This window comes from Phoxinus phoxinus (genome assembly GCF_949152265.1).
Source record: "Phoxinus phoxinus genome assembly, chromosome: 12".
NCBI lineage: Eukaryota > Metazoa > Chordata > Actinopteri > Cypriniformes > Leuciscidae > Phoxinus > Phoxinus phoxinus.
Window position 1 is genome coordinate 31627937 of NC_136887.1, and position 16691 is coordinate 31644627.

General features: G+C 38.2%; 1 long non-coding RNA gene across 1 annotated transcript in view; it reads right to left on the reverse strand.

Annotated features, from left to right (window-relative positions):
• The window catches only part of LOC307007741, a 51186-nt gene extending 35922 nt beyond the window's left edge, over nucleotides 1-15264 (reverse strand). The window contains exon 1 of the long non-coding RNA XR_013799667.1: nucleotides 15067-15264. This is a non-coding gene — a long non-coding RNA (uncharacterized lncRNA). The remainder of the gene's footprint in view (nucleotides 1-15066) is intronic.
• Nucleotides 15265-16691: the final 1427 nt, after the last annotated feature.

Sequence of the window (16691 nt, forward strand, 5' to 3'; positions counted from 1 at the left end):
GCCTGGAGTCAATTATTCCGCTTATACTACGATTACCCCATCACAAAACATTGTTCAGATGATGTATTTTAAGACATTTCAGGTTTTTGTCCTTAAAACACGACTAATTTCTTCCGAGAGAGAGAGAGAGAGAGAGAGAGAGAGAGCATGTATGAATTAACAGTCTTTGAGTCTCTCAACAGTGTTCAGCAACAGCTTCTCTACTAATAACGAAACTATACGTTTATCTGCTTCAAGAACAGCAGTTATTACCTCGCCAGTGAAAAATGTCATGTGACTTTTAAGTTGTTAAATTATTTTACTGATAAAATCATCAGAACAGCACTGAAACACGTTGCTGTGCGAGTGTGAGAAATAAATAACATTTAATACATAATAAAACGAAATCTTGTGGCAAAAAAAAAAAAAAAGAAGTTTTTATCATATTGTTTACTATATTTATTTGCTTGGTCAGTGTCGTTGTGGGTTTGGTTCTTTTGCTGTTCACGGCTGTAAGGACCTTCAAAATTGAAACTGGAATCATTTGGTGAAGTGAACTGCACATGTAATGTGGTCAAGACCTGCCTGGAACTACTTTAGCCGTGCGTTTCCCTGAAAAGAATTGCACACCTTAGAATGTTCATCAACCAATCAGATTCAAGCATTAAAAAAAAAAGTATATATATACTGTATAAATTATATAACACAAGATGGAAATTAAGACTAAGTAATAATAAACAGATTATACAATTAAATATAAAAATATAAATAGATTAAATTATTTTCTTTTTGGGTGGACTATTCCTTTAAGAAAAATAAAAATTCACTGTCCCTTTAAATACAAAAAATATATATATTTTTCCATGTATTTATAGAAAAGGACCATATTGTTCTTCAGACTACACTTGATATCATAACCTGAAAAGTTCACAGGTCAAATTACAGACACATGGCGTGCTTTCTTTGTGGACATTATCTTGCTTTCTTTGTGCTGAGGTAACCCAAGTAAGACGACTTAACGACAAAAAAGCCTGGACTGAAGTGTCCCTTTAATCACCAAAGACATTTTAATGACAGTCTTATGGAGAGTGACCACCACAGGCCAGAGTAAAGTACGAGTCTGTGCTCGACGACCTGACATCTATAGGACCCATTGCTACAACTGAGAGTGCCGGTTTTATTTCAGAGAAGAGAAATTACGAAAGGGAAAAAAAAAAAAATGACAAAAATGTTTCCGCCACAGCCAACAGCGCCAGAACTCCCAGAAGTTCTTGATGTGAGTAATATGAATGTATTATTTCTCATGCACACAAACCCCCCCCAAAAAAACCCCAAAGATAAGATTTTGCCAACCCTGGAGTCCTGGATCAAATTTACAAAAGGACAAATTATCCTCATGCAGTGATGTTTGCCATTTTTGAGACTAATTAGACTTCGAGCTACTCTTCCATTTCTGTTAACCATTTTTCTACGTAGGCCACAGATCTCGTTTCCTCTTGTGTGCGCGGGTCGGTTGCATCTGGTTCTTTCACAGTTTGTCGCTAGCGTTGGACACGGAAGACAGAGAGGACCAGGTGCTTTTAACAAGACCCTTTACGCTCTCTCGGCTCTTTATTGGGTTAACATTGAAACACTGTGGAAACTCAATCTTGGTATCAAAAGCAGATGCTTTGCATGATGTAGAATCTTACATAAAGTCCAACTGATTATCGCTGGTGTCTTTCAGGAAAAACAAAGTTGCATTTGTTCCAGTGCCACAAAACAAAATCGGCGTCTTTAAGCGGCCCGCTTGGATTGACGCTGACCCTTAAAAACTCCTGCGACGTGAAACCGGCACAAGATTTACGGGTGTTTTCAGCTTGTTACAGGAGATTTATATTTACAATAAAAAAGAACAACAATCTGCAGAAGCCATTAGCGAGGGAGCAGGGGAAGAGTGCTAAGCTAGCAGACAGGGCAGTTTTCTTGTTTTCACATCACTAATAACCAGCATTCATTAAATCTCTTGTAACGTGGACAGAAAGTAAACGCTCATAAATAACTTAAGACAAACATTACCTCATGTTCTTTTTCTATCTTTTGCAGATATTTCAGAATAACTGAAAGATGTGGTCATCAACTGACCGCAAGAATGCTGCTGAGGGAAGAAGAAAAAAAAAAGATGGTCTGGTCTCCATGGAGTCTCGGAATCCGTTCTCAAAGATGATGTCGTCAGCACCTGATTAAGATGGATGTCACCGAGCGGCGAGGAAAGGAGAGAGAGAGAGAGAGAGAGAGAGAGAGAGAGAGAGAGAGAGAGAGAGAGAGAGAGAGAGAGAGAGAGAGAGAGAGAGAGAGAGAGAGAGAGAGAGAGAGAGAGAGAGAGAGAGAGAGAGAGAGAGAGAGAGAGAGAGAGAGAGAGAGAGAGAGAGAGAGAGAGAGAGAGAGAGAGAGAGAGGAAACAAGAGAAGCGCTTGGCTCTGGTATGTGAAGCAGCACGTCTTCATTCCCTGCGTTGGACGTGAAAGATCTTCTTCCATTCTCCACGCTCTCAGGCCTGCTGACCCTGGAGGTTGGTCCTCAAGGGCTGGCCCCTCGCCACGGTCACTGGCTGCGGAGCTCCTAAGCAGGCTTGACCGTGGATAGTCACACACAAGTGCGGTCAAGCCCTGGGCAGCGGGATTTGGGACGTGACAGCATAATCAATTTCCATGATTCATGGCGACCCAGCGGAGGAGACACCGAGTAAGATGCTGACAGTGTTGTCTGGGTTAGAGTTCTGATGCGGTGTGACGGAGGTCTCTGCTTCTGTCTGCTACACAAACTCTTTACAAAGCCACAACAAATCTAGAAATACTGCCAACATGAGTGTAGAGTAAAACTGAATGCCATTTTGAAACTGTAAAGGCCGCAACAATCTGTATGTTACAATAATTTTACTATTTAAGGGGTGCTTGTTGTTTGGCTCCAATTTATGATTTTATGCAACATGTGCCTAAACACTAAATAGTGGCCATAGTACTACAGTGTGATAAAAGCAACTTTTTAAAATGTTATGTTAATATGATATATTTAATTGTATAATAGATAATAATTTCCAGATTCTGAATGAATATGCTTTGAGAAATATAATCAATTAAAAAAATTAAAAACAATGTATATGCTATATTATTTTTTTTACAATAAAATAGTTTATAAGGATATAAATAAAATACAAATAATAAGAACACAAACTATTTTTCCTCCAAGTAAAACAGTTCATATTAAAAACGTCACAAATTTAAATTGAATTACAAAATTATTAATCCAATTGTTTTAATTGTCCGTGTTACAGTGTAATTATTTATTTAAGTTCTGAGTAATATAATTAACTACATACTATAGGGTTAGAGTTAGGAATAAGGGTTGGTTTAAGGTTAGTTTCATGTAATTATGCATAATTTATAGTTATTACTACAGTAACTACATTTAACGTGTAACAAGAGCACTGTAAAATAAAGTGTTACCTCCAACTGATCACAGGTATCACAGGTCAACAGCTTAAAACTTATGAAATTATTGGTATACAAGTAAGTTCTACCATATTTTGAACTTATGTTGATGTAAATAGAAAATGAAATGAAAAACAACATTTCTGAAATCACTCCCCATTATTGAAAAAAAGGCCATTCATCAACATCCTGTGATAAACGGTAACGTGAGAGTAATCACTCTCTAAGGGTCAGAGGTCACGTTCAGATTCACTCTCCTTCTCAGAAAACGATGGTTATTACCACTCAGAAACACTAGAGGTTGACATCTACCCCACTCTCATTACACATCCATCCGCTCGCGATATTACAAGCACTTCTGTGACGTGGATGCAGCAGGTGGACAGCAATGCTGTGTGTTTGTGTATCTGTTGACAGGTTGTGGTGTGCATTATAGTCCATACCAGCTTGTCAACAAACAGTACAGCGCAACTTGTCGTTTAACATTAAATAACTAAGGACCAGTCTAACAAAAACGCAACTGCATAGGATAATCACATTTTGCAAAACATTGTCACCACTATCTTACACTGACATGCCAAATTACGTACATTATATGTATTACGTAGTACAAACAACGGCCTATAAACACAAATCACACACACACAGTGTGTCTAATTGTCTGGAACTGTTATGAAACCAGCAGGCAACAGGTGAATTTCACTGGCATTTCCTGAGGGGAAGAGCCAACTTCTCTGGACAAATATATCCTCTGACAGACTCTGTGTGGAACTTGAATAGTTTGAGTTCTAATAATGACTCTCCCTTTGATCTGAATGCCGTTGTTGTCAATTATTACTTTTATTCTTGCTCTATATTTATAGTAATGCCTTCAGCTGAGAAAAAAAATTCCACAGCAATAAATTCCTCCAGGAAAACATTGATAAAGTCCACGCTTTTATGATCTAATAAAAACTAATAATAATTGTAAAATATGTTTTATTAATGGCATTCTATGGAGAAAGACACTGTTTAGAACCAGATTTAGGCTAGTTACTACATCTACCAGCCGGCGCTAACAAGGTCAAGATTGTTGATTCTGATTTCTGACTTATGATCGGTACACATTGTATGATTTTGGGCTGTCCCAGACTAAATTTCGTGGCAGTGGCTCCTAAGCGGTGGTCCTCCATATTTTCCTCTTTCGCATCCTCATTTTTTCAGTGCACATAAAAAACCACAATCGCCAAAGTCTGATTCATCTTGCTCTATTTGTGTAGCGCATGCTGATGAAGTTTTATTCTTCTTTACTAACTTGCGTCATAGTCTACAATTCTATAGGTTTCATCATCGTACAGTCTACATACATGTCGTACCCAAGCTTATATCCATGTGTGATTTGTAATGATCTTATAGGATTGCCGAAATGCATAAGAGAAGACAGTTTCTACCTTGAGACACAATGATCTTTGAGTGCACAATTTGTCTTTATATATGCAAGCAAAAATTAACAAGCAACTGGATTTGATAAATGGAAGCATAACAAGGCCAAACATGCAGTTAGACTCTCCAAACTCACAGGTCCATCTACGGAGGTACGAAATATGAAGTTGGAATTGTATTGCTGCACTTCAGCCAGATAACAAGAACAGCAGGTCTTTGAACTCTCTCTCACTCTATCTACATAATCTTTTCTTTCTCTCTCGTTTCCCTCTCTCTCTCAGCTTCTGGTTATAAGACAAGCGAAAACATTGTTTTTCAGCCATGTAGTAAATCTCGCTGGCGGACACGTTCTTTGATTTCTTTGCCCTCCCCTCTCCCGTTTCCACGCTGAATGAACCTGTACAGCACATGAACATTTTCACGACAAAGCTGCGGATTTAGGGCACAGTTTTACCTCAGTCTAAAGCAAAGCCAGTAATATTAGTAGTACTAGTCGGAAGGGACTCCCCCCATTTCATTTTGGAGTCTGTGTGGGCCAAATTTTACCGTCCATGCTGTGCTGAAATTATTCGCTGGCCTTTAACCAGAATCTCTCACATTACCACATGCTGAAGCCAGAGCCAGCTGTGTCAGAGGATTCAGGAAAATCATCTCAGTCCCTGAAAAACATTTTTACCATCTCACATTTCTGAAAACTTGCCACATTGTAATCACTGAACATTGCAAATTAATGCTGTTAATGCTTTGGAGAACGAGAAACAGAGCAAGTCTATTCCTATAGAGGGGAAATGCTAAACTGGTCATATTCCAAAAGCAATATATCACACAGGAGCTTCCAACAAACACCCTAGGAAGTTGAAAGGTGGAATGATGGTTTTATTTGCATTGTATATGGATTTGATCCAACAAGATGCCAGAATCCTTGACAGTTCAGATGGATTGGAACGTACCAAACAACACGTCTTACCTTTGGCACCATATCCAACCCTTATTTGCCCCCTGAACCACAACCATGAAACACTTAAAAGCAACCTGACAACCCCCATAAAGGAACCAAGGTGCTAAACAGGTGCTAAAGGCACAAGAAAGACAGGCTGGCTTGAAGGGAAAACTGGCTGGGGTAAGAGAAAAGAAAAAAGAACAAGAGAGTGGGGTTTTATGGGGTTCACCGAGTGACCTCTGACCTTTTGCTCTCAGCAGGACGGTGTTGTAATAAATTGCTGGTCGTTAAGGGCCCGGACACTTCTTGGCCCTCACTTCAAACGTGCACCAAGGTTGTGCCTGTTAGCTGGAAGTGGCGTGGCAGACAGGCCCGGTTACGGCCCAATCTCCTCTTCGACTCGCGCACATCTGGAGGGCAGCACCTTAACCGAAAATGAGACTTTGTGTCTCTTGATGTTTTCACATGACATCTTTATTAACGCTCAAGCATCCATCTCTGCAACTCTGTCATATTTCTGTTGTCTCGCTCTCATCGTGAGGCTTTAATGCAAAACATTTGCGGTGTCTTCGGATCCGTGCCATCTGCGGGCATGTTGCTAAGTAGCTTGCCGATAAAGGTGTGTGTCAGCTTGTCTGCATTAGCAACCAAGACCGGCGAATATCTATCCCTCACTGATCTGAAAGTTTTATTGTATCGCTCAAGAACGCCGTTCATCCCGTTCCTCCACCCGTCTTCAGATAAAGTACATCAGCGGCAATTGCCTTTTCTACAGGCCGTTTGACCCGCTTTAGCCCTGGCAGGGAGACAGAGCTGATTGTGGAAGCTCAACAGGTGCGAAGCTGAATCGCAGAGCCAGGGAAGATACATAAATTACCACAGCGGCTCAATCACACTCTTCTGTGGCTCTGTTAATCTGCCAAAGACTTTGAAGGCTGAAACAAGAGTTATGAACAGCGCAGCCTGTGAAGACAGAGGGGGGAAAAAACATGCATACACAACTAAGTGCACACACACGTAAAAACAATATGAAGCTCTTTTGGATTTAATGGTAAAAAGAAAACAAAACTATATAATAAATCCACGATTTACAACAATACACACAACTTTGATGGTATCATGTACTCAACATGGGAAAGCTATTCAGATGACAGAATGAGAGAAAGATGGATAGATGCATTTCTTATTTTCCGTATCAGTCTTCGACGCGCGTTCACGAGAGCACCACGACACATTCGTGTGATGCATGTGTCGTCTCATCGTCTGAATTATCCAAACTTTCAAGATGTGGCATGAAAAAATCACAATGGATGCAGCACACACTCTCCTGTTCAGTAGGCATCGCTTGGCACTGATGACATCTACACCACCAGCTCTCCATTGCTTTCTGTCTTTCAGAAGCTTGTGGCTGTGGTTGTTTCAGCCTCTTCTATCTCTTTTAGTTCGTTCTTTGTATATTCTGGTTCGAATAAGTTCGGTTGTGCAAAAAAATGCAATTCATCCTCTGTGTTCGAAATCTGCAGACATAGTTATGAACTGTTTTATGTTGAGCGTTCGTCTTCCTCTGCTTGTAAACACAGCCCTGCGTTTCTGGGTCATGTATCAGAAAGCCAGATCCTGCCTCATCAGCATACACACATGCGTTGTGACGGACACTGATACAGAAGAAGAAATTGTTGAATACAGTCGTTTTTGAATACAGTCGTACAAAAAGTATTCTCGTCACTTCATAAAATTAAGGTTGAACCACGGTAGTCACATTTTAGACTATTTTAACGATGTCTTTCCTACCTTTCTGGGCCTTCAAAGTGTTAATTAAATAGCTGTCAATTGAGCCCCCCCTGAGCCATAGGATATCATCAGAAATATCTTTTTTTGTGTGCCTGAGATGAGCGAAGGTCTTACTGGTTTGGAACGACATGAGGGTGACTCATTAATGACATAATTTTAATTTTTGGGTGAAATATCCCTTTTTTCTTCTTTTTTTTTTTAATAATAATTGCAAGTTACATTAATGCATTTAGGCAATGATGATTTTTTTCAAAACTTCAAGTTGAAAACCATGGGTGTTTCCAAACCCGATCTTACGAGGTTCATTTTACAAGGTGGCTAATTTGTACGAATTCATACGACCTCACTTGTACGAATTAGTAAGATTTTTGCTAAATCGTACATATTTTACGAGTTGCCCAATTCGAATGAACTCGTACAAATTACCCCTGACCCCGCCCCTAAACCTACCAATCACGTGGGTTTAGACAATTCTTATGTAATAGTCACCTTTTAATCACTCGTCCAAATTGGTTGTGAGATAGCGTTGGTGTTTCCAATTTGGAGAGTACTGTAGATTCATAAAATTAATGAATTAATGAAATTAATGAAACCATAAGATACCGTAGATAGAACAGTAAATAGATGAACAGAACAATAGAACCGATGGAAAAAGAACAGTGAATGAACGATAACAAACTACAGCAAATAATATATCAAATGATGAACAGAAATTATGATAGAAAAATAAATATAACTATAGAACAAATGACAGCAGTCAGAAGGACAGATCAAGCAAAATATAAATGATATGATGGAACAATACAACTAACAATTCATACTGTACAACAGATTAAATTAATGATCAAATGACAGAATGAACAAACAATAGAAACAATAATAGAAAGAACGGACAATAGAACAAATGATAGATAAATACAATGAATTAACTATAGCAACAGTATAGAACAATACAAACAAAACATGACAATACTGTCCTGACCTGTACAACACAAAACACTACTGTAAAATGAACGACATACAGAAAGAACAACTGATAGAACCAATGAAAGCTATTAAATAAACAATAGAATGAACAATTGCTCTATAAAACAAGACAGAAAGAACGGTAGTTAGAATAAAAGAAAAAAAATGACAGAACAAGTTAGTAAAAAATGGAGGAAAAATAAGTTAAAGAAAACAAACAATATCATACAGATTCATTGCTTGTATTTTAAATTTGAATGTCAATTTGGATAGAGGTGTCTGCTAAATGATTAAATGGAAATGTGCTATAGCAAGAGCAATAGTGCGATATTAGGTAGATATAGAATGATAGATAGAGAGAATGATACAGATCTCAGAGAAAGACAGGAAGCTCTGAGATGTGTGCGCAAGATACATCATTTCACTCACAGAGCAGCTTCAGGAACGAGGACAGGGACAGGTCTGGAAGAAGCTTCCACTGCGGAGCGGGTCCGAAACAAAACAAAGGGAATATATCAAGTTAACCTGACCTAGTATCCTGCCTGTGTTGTGATTTCAGAAATGTAATGCTAAGGGTTGATGATAAAGACATTTCTATGAGACGCATTTCCACATAAAGCGAACATGTTCAGAGAGAAATGTTGTAAAACGGGATTTTATTGGATCATTAATATGTTATTCGTAATTAAAAGTTATTTCAGAGGTTGAGAAAAGTATTATATTTAGATTTCTTTTTGTGGTTGTTCTTTAGAGTCACCGGCACTGAATACAGGATCGATTTTGATTCCATCTTGTCTTCACCAATGTTTTCACTTTTAGTTTATGATTGTTAGTTTATTTTTACAAAAATTAACTACTTTGTTCTTATTGCAGCACGTGATAAATACAACTTTTTTTCAATACATTAGTTTACATACATCAATAATAACAATGCTTAAAACCAATTAGCTGTATTCATTCCAGCTAATGGTAAAAACGGCTTTTCTTTTTTGAATGCTCTCAAGTCCAAATGCTCCTTCTCGCGTCTGTTCTTTCTTTTTCCCTTTTCCCCTTCATTTACAAAGACCATCTGACTGTTTTTCTTCATCTTTATTTCTTTATTCTCCCTCTCATTCTCTTTTGGAGAGCAGGACAAGAGGAAATTGGTGTAATGAATTTAGGGTGCCTGTGTTGGGCGAGCTGCGGTCCCTCTGGCACGGTTCGGTCATTTATCTTCCGCACTCTGTCAGAGGGAAATACAGCACAATGGGTGAAGGGGGAGTGCAAATTGACTACCAATTACGCGCCTGTGAATAAGGAGAGATTAGAGGAGGGAACGCAATATGGTTCACTGCTAGCGTTTATTTTAACCCTGCGAGCAGCGGACCGCCAAGGTCTGAAAGGAGGAGGAGGGGTTAGTAGAGAGAAAGAGAAAAAGAGAGTGATGGTCAACCAAGGGTGAAATCTGTAAAAGATTCCGTGTGTTTGCAGGAAAAGGAGCTTTTTTTTTCCTCTTTCCTTTCTGAACACAGTGCAGAATGGATAGAGTTAAGTGCGTCTGCCTTTTATGCTTAATATGCATGTGTGAATGCACTTTCCAATCTTCAAACCAATGGTCGTTTCAAAATCTATTCAGTGCCTGTCTTTTTAAAAATCTAAAATGCATTCATTGGGTCAGTCTAGAAGTATTTTGAAATTTAAAATGTTTAGCATTTTGTCTAACAATAAAATGTTGAAAATAACTATTGAAAATAAATGCACTTACTCAGTAACATTGTCTTGTTTCCAATCTAAATATCGAAAAATTCTTAAATCATGATCCATTTACTAGACAGGTAAAATCATATATTATGTCTTGTTTTCTGAAGAAAACAAAAAAAAAAGAAATTAAGTGAGTGAGTTGCGGTAATAAAAAAAATCTGAATTCAAACGGAAACAAGAATATTTTTATAACCGCATTGGCAGATAATTTTGCTGGTTTTAAACAAAAAACTCACTTAATTTAGTTTTTTTTTTACCAGAAAACAAGTCATAATATCTTATGCCATATTACTCATATAGTAAATGCATCTTGATTTAAAGAATTTTTCGAAATTTTAACTGGAAGTAAGACAAAAAATACGTAAGAAAAGCGTTTTTTTGCAGTGTGAACAATTGATATTTCAGTCACAACTTAATGATAGGTTTTATATAAAAATGATAAGCAAAAAGTAAAATAAAAAGTAAAATTGCTAGTTCAAAAATACTCAACACCACATAACAACAAAACAAAATAGTTTTAGTCTAACATAATCTGACACTTTTTTATCTTGTCCTCATATTCTGAAATTTTCAGAATGGGTCTTGTGAACATGCAAACGTCCTGAATGGCGTCCGTGGCCCGGATCAGCCCCTCGACCTAATCAGGTCTGACTCCCCGACTATAAGAACTTCAACATGAGCCCGGAGCACCATCACTAATGCCAGGCCAAATGTTTGCAGCTAAAGTAACTCATTTCACGTGTGTTTGTTGTTAGACAGGGTCGGAGGAGCATTCTGGGGATTTTGTGAGGGTGGGAAATATGGAGGAGGGAGAACGGGAGTTCTCAGACGTGGAGTGTGTGCAGAGAGGAAGAAGAATGTGAGTAAAATAACGTATACTGATTGACAATAGAGAATGTGAGAGAAAGTGAAAAAGAGAGACAGATCAGAGCCTCATCATTCTGGTGTTGTGAATTTTGTTAAGGAACTGGTCTCCTAAATGTCTGACTACTTTTGAGATAGCAAATAAACTATGTTTGCATTTCCTAAAGGAAATACATGTGCATGCAAGGCAATACAAACAGAATGTGAAAGTTTTAGGCAAGCTTTAGTTCGAGCTTTGCCACTGTCATGCCATTAGAGCGCCTTGTTTTCTATGGGATGTGTGAGAATCATCACATGACACAACAGAATTCAAGCATAACAATGACATCATTGCTGTTGGTTAGATTTTAAATAGGGAACTTTCTATAAATGTAATCTTACATTCATTTAGAAATATATAATGCTTGCAAATAACTAAACATAGCTCTTCAACATGCATTAATGATTGACATATTTATGTATATTATATTGAAGCTGAATTAGTGAGACAATTGTAGAAAAGGAAAAGCAGAATGTTGCCTCGTAAGTGCTGTAATAAAAACTCAAATACATCATGATACATCATCTTTTGGTCACTTATCTTCAGATGGGCAGTATAAGTAATTTATAAAACAGACAGAAAGAGAATGCAATAAATCCATTTCACAATGCGTTTAAAATGCAAAGTGAGGTAGATCAGGGGTTCTCTAACAAGCTAGTGGGACATGACCCAAAAATGGCTCAAAGGTCTAAAAACAAAATAATAAAAAGCAAATAACCATATAATGCACAGCTGGAGGGAAAAAAGAGGAGAGAAAACGCTTCACCTTTGAAGTCAAACGCTGTGCATCCAGTCAAACTATCCAAATGTATCAATCCTTTAGTAAAAGCCAGACCAATAAAACAGCTGCCAACATGGACAGGTTGCATGATATGTCTCTCATAAAAATAAAAATAATATAATATTTTTTTAAACAGTTATCAACTGCAAAATTGTTAACATTATTTCTATAAGGTCTGCATTATTTAAATTGTGCATAGTACTGTTGGGTCTATTAGTAATATTAATCAATGTCCATTTTTTTTCTAGAATGTAGAATTTCGCTACTATGTTGGAACACCCCTTTGTGTCTTAAAACCACAGAAAACACAAACTGTTTGGCCTCTTTTAAAATGAAAACAAAAACTGCTTCACATACAGTAGTTGGGTCATGATCATAAAGCAATTTAGATGACTATATTCTCAATCAGATTTCACGTATCTCAGACTAGAAATGGTGAAGCTGCAATGCCCTTATGCGTTAGCAAACACATCAAACCTGAAGCTGCTATATCATCCTCTCTAGCGCAGGTTCACAGCGGTTAATTCCGTCTCTCTGGTTTTCTGTTTCTGTCTCTACTGAATTCTCAGGCATGCCTCTCATGCATCAGATAGATAGATGTTCGGAGTGCACTGTCCTTCGGTACCTGTGGTCAATTCCTGTTGCATGAGCTGTATATGCTGGTAACGGATGTGGAAAAAACCACACTGCCACCTACAGCCCCAGAGGAGAACATCTCCACGGCACTCTCAGACCGTCACTGATAGTGTGAGCTAAACTATGCCCACACGTTCAGATGAAAGATGATCATTTACAGCTTTATAAACGTATAATCTTCATTATGTTAATGCCATTCTAAGAAGAAGGGGCAAATGCAGCTCTGGGGGTTTTCATACAGTACTCATCTACACATTCCACATATCCAAAGGAGATTTTGTTTACACAGCCCAGTTTTGACAGCTCTGACAACAATGATTAGGCAGCTCAAAAGACTTCCTGACGAGAGTTTATCCAGTGCAACAGCTGACACGTGCTATGCAAGGTCTAGCTCTTGTTTTCTTTAACATTACCAGCTAAGTGCTTACAATAACTTTCTTTAACCCCTCACACACACACACACACACACACACACACACTCTCTCTCTCTCTTCCCAGCGTAGCAGTGCAATCAGGCGACGTGCGTTGCTTAACCCGCTTGCAGCTCTACAAATATCTTATGGTCCTCCCTGAGCACGGGGACATCAATCTCTTCCTAATTCCATCAAGTGTGAAAGGGCCCTTATGCGAGTGCGCCGGGGACACGCCAGCTCTTTTGTAGCTCGTTGAGGGGAGCGGGGAGATGGGCTGCACCCTCACAATGCCCCTGTCCCAGACCCACCGTGCTCCTGACAGCAGAGCAGATGGCGTCGCCACTAACCCAACAAAAGAGATCTAATTAGAGGAACAATGGAGGCGAGCCGCACGGGACGACGGAACAGCGGATCAAGGCTTTCTGGCTTTGACGGAAGGAAGGAGCAATGGATAGGTGGGGAGAAAAAGAGAAAGGAGAGCAGTCAGCCTGGCTTTCTCTCTCTCTCCTGCCCCCCCCCACCCCTGGCACTAATATAAGGGACTATGACTTTATTACCCCTCATTAACACAAATTAGGGCACTCAAAGCCCCCTGAATGAAGGTGACAAACTGAATTAAGCATGTGAAAACAAACCCACCCCACCTCGCGCCAGGCTGTGACCATATTGCGTTTGCATTCATGGGGGTCCCTCTACAAATGACTGACTGCTCTTATGGGATTCCTCCGTGAAACGTGAAGGGAGAATTCCAGGAGAAAACGCTTTTATTGGGTCAAGTCACTGACTTTGGGCTTTAGAAATTATCATGAGTAAAAAAAAAAATTACAGTTAAAACACACTAGAACAATAAATTGAAGTGTGCAGCTCTTTTATACAGTATTATTTATTATATTTATATTAAAAATTGTATTTTATATTTTTCATGTATACAAATTGTATATATTATATACAAAATGTGAAATATATTTGTGTGCGTGTGTGACACACACACACACACACACACACACACACACACACAATATTAATTAAATTCTCAAATTGATTTGTCAAATTGATCACATAATGTACTTCATAAACAGCACACTGATGAATATCTGATGTAATGTGACGCTATTTTCTTCTCGATCTGCTGTAGGCTACAGCAGAAACAAACTTTGCTGCATTATTTTCCTGTTATACTGTAAAGCTGTTTTGAAACAATATGTATTGTAAAAAGCGCTATGTAAATAAAGGCGACTAATACAAATTACAAATGTTTTCCTGAGCAACTGAAAGCATCCACAAGATCCCTGAAATATCCAATATTTTGTCATTTCTCCAAAACACAGAACAGATCTTTCAGTGAGCACTTAGAAACATTGAAACTGGTCTAATTTCCACTAATCAAACACTGTTAAAACAAGCTATCATTTGAGAAGACCGATTGCCTTCACTCTTACCATTCACAATAAAATAAAAAATAAAATAAACCAAACAATATTCACACTAACACCTACTCAAATGTTGCGTAACTGTTAAAACCCAATAAAATTAAGATACATGCATTCAAATAAATCACTTTATAGCTATTAGCTAGCAATAGCAAACATGTGATTATATCACAATTAATTAAACATAACAATGACTGAAGAAGAGCAAAGCTACTATTACCACATGTGCAGCACACAGTCAAATTAAACTGTAACAAAATGTTCAAGAATTGGGCTAAATTGGGCTGATTTGAATTAAACTGAACAAGCTACTTTCAGTGATATGTGAGTGTCTAGTTCTCCAGACAGTGAATGCAGAGCTAGGCTACAGGTCACTGTGTCTCCAGATAGACAATAAATGTAACATTCAAAACTAGGCTAATGTTTCCGTAAGTCGTACTAATGTTAAAACAATTATAAAAAAAAATAAACATATTGTATCTTACATTTACATAACCAAGGAAAAAAAATAATAACTTTGAACCTTCCGAGAATCATCCAGTATCCGACAAGAATTGGACACATTTCAGTAATATATAACGATTATTTGTTTACCTTTTGTCAGTGAGGTGGAGGGACTCTATGAAAGTTACAGTAGACAGGTTGTTGTCACGTTTTCAGCCTTTGGTTGGTTTTATTGACCTCACAGCTGCTCGTCTCAGTATTCTTGTCTTTAGTTAACCCAGTTTTTACGATTGACTCGATGACTTGAGGACAGGCTTATACTCAATTTCTAGTATCTTTTGTAGTCAAATTAACTAAACAAATATGTGAACTAACAGTCAGGTGTCTAACGTCAGAATGTTATCGCGAGATTTGGCGCTGTGATGCTGCAATATAGCGAAACTGCTGTAGCCTACCATCCGAATAAAAGTGTCCCAAAATGTTTTACCTGCATATGGGGGAGTACGGTAATTGTTATTGATTTACCAATTATTCGATGATTTTTTTTCCCACCTAAGTTAGACCACACCTCTAGAATGAATATTATTCAGATAGCTCGCTTACCTGTGTCTCGACTCTCGACAGGTGCATGACGCTGAGGAGGACGCTTTCCAGTATGGTTTTTAATTTATTTATTTTTTGCTGCAGGATTTCGATGGATTTAAGTCTCCCCAAATTAATGAACGTAGTACTGTTAATCCGACTGATAAAAAGTGTTCTAGTCTGACTCTGAAATATGGGAGCTTTACCATGACTTGCGCAACAGCGACATCTACTGTTACTTGTGTTGCCGCACAGGCAATCTTTACTATAGCAGTGAACCAAGTCCTAGGAAATGGGAAATACTGACTCGAATGCACACACACACACACACACACACACACACACACACACACACACACACACACACACACACACACACACACACACACACACACACACACACACACACACACACACACACACACACACACACACACTTTTTTAAAAGTTTGTTTTGCTTGTGAGGACATTCCATAGGCGTAATGGTTTTTATACTGTATACAAACTGTATATTCTATCGCCATTACCCCTATCTCTAAACCTACCCATCACAGGAAACATTCTGCATTTTTATGTTTTTAAGCTATTTGAATTATGAGAACTCATGGAATGTCCTCATAAACCACGTTTAAGTTGTGATAGTGTAATACACGTGTCATTATACAAATTTATGTCCTCATAAATCACATAAACAAGAGCACACACACACACACACACACACACACACACACACACACACACACACACACACACACACACACACACACACACACACACACACACACACACACACACACAAAATGTTTGTTAGTGTAACAATTTGAGTGAAGTTTAATTGAGTTTACATTTAAACATTTCAGAATGTCTTGTGTTTGTATGCGTTCATTTTGTGCGATAATGATAGCACTAGAGCTGGCATAACCTTTGTGTGCAAAATGCATGTTGTCTAGCTTAATTTGTAAATGTTTCAAAGAGCATATTGTGTTTCAATGGAAGCAAGAACGCCTGACTGTGCAATACAGATAATATGGTCATACATTTGTTTGGGGATCTAGTGCTGAATTTCACGCCATGAGTTTTCTTTGGTTTTTATTTCCAGAAATCCCTTAACTATCCCCCTTCCATTTTTAAATGGGATTTTAAATCAAAGATTTCACAGATTTGTCTTCACTGTCCCTCATAAGTAACACTAG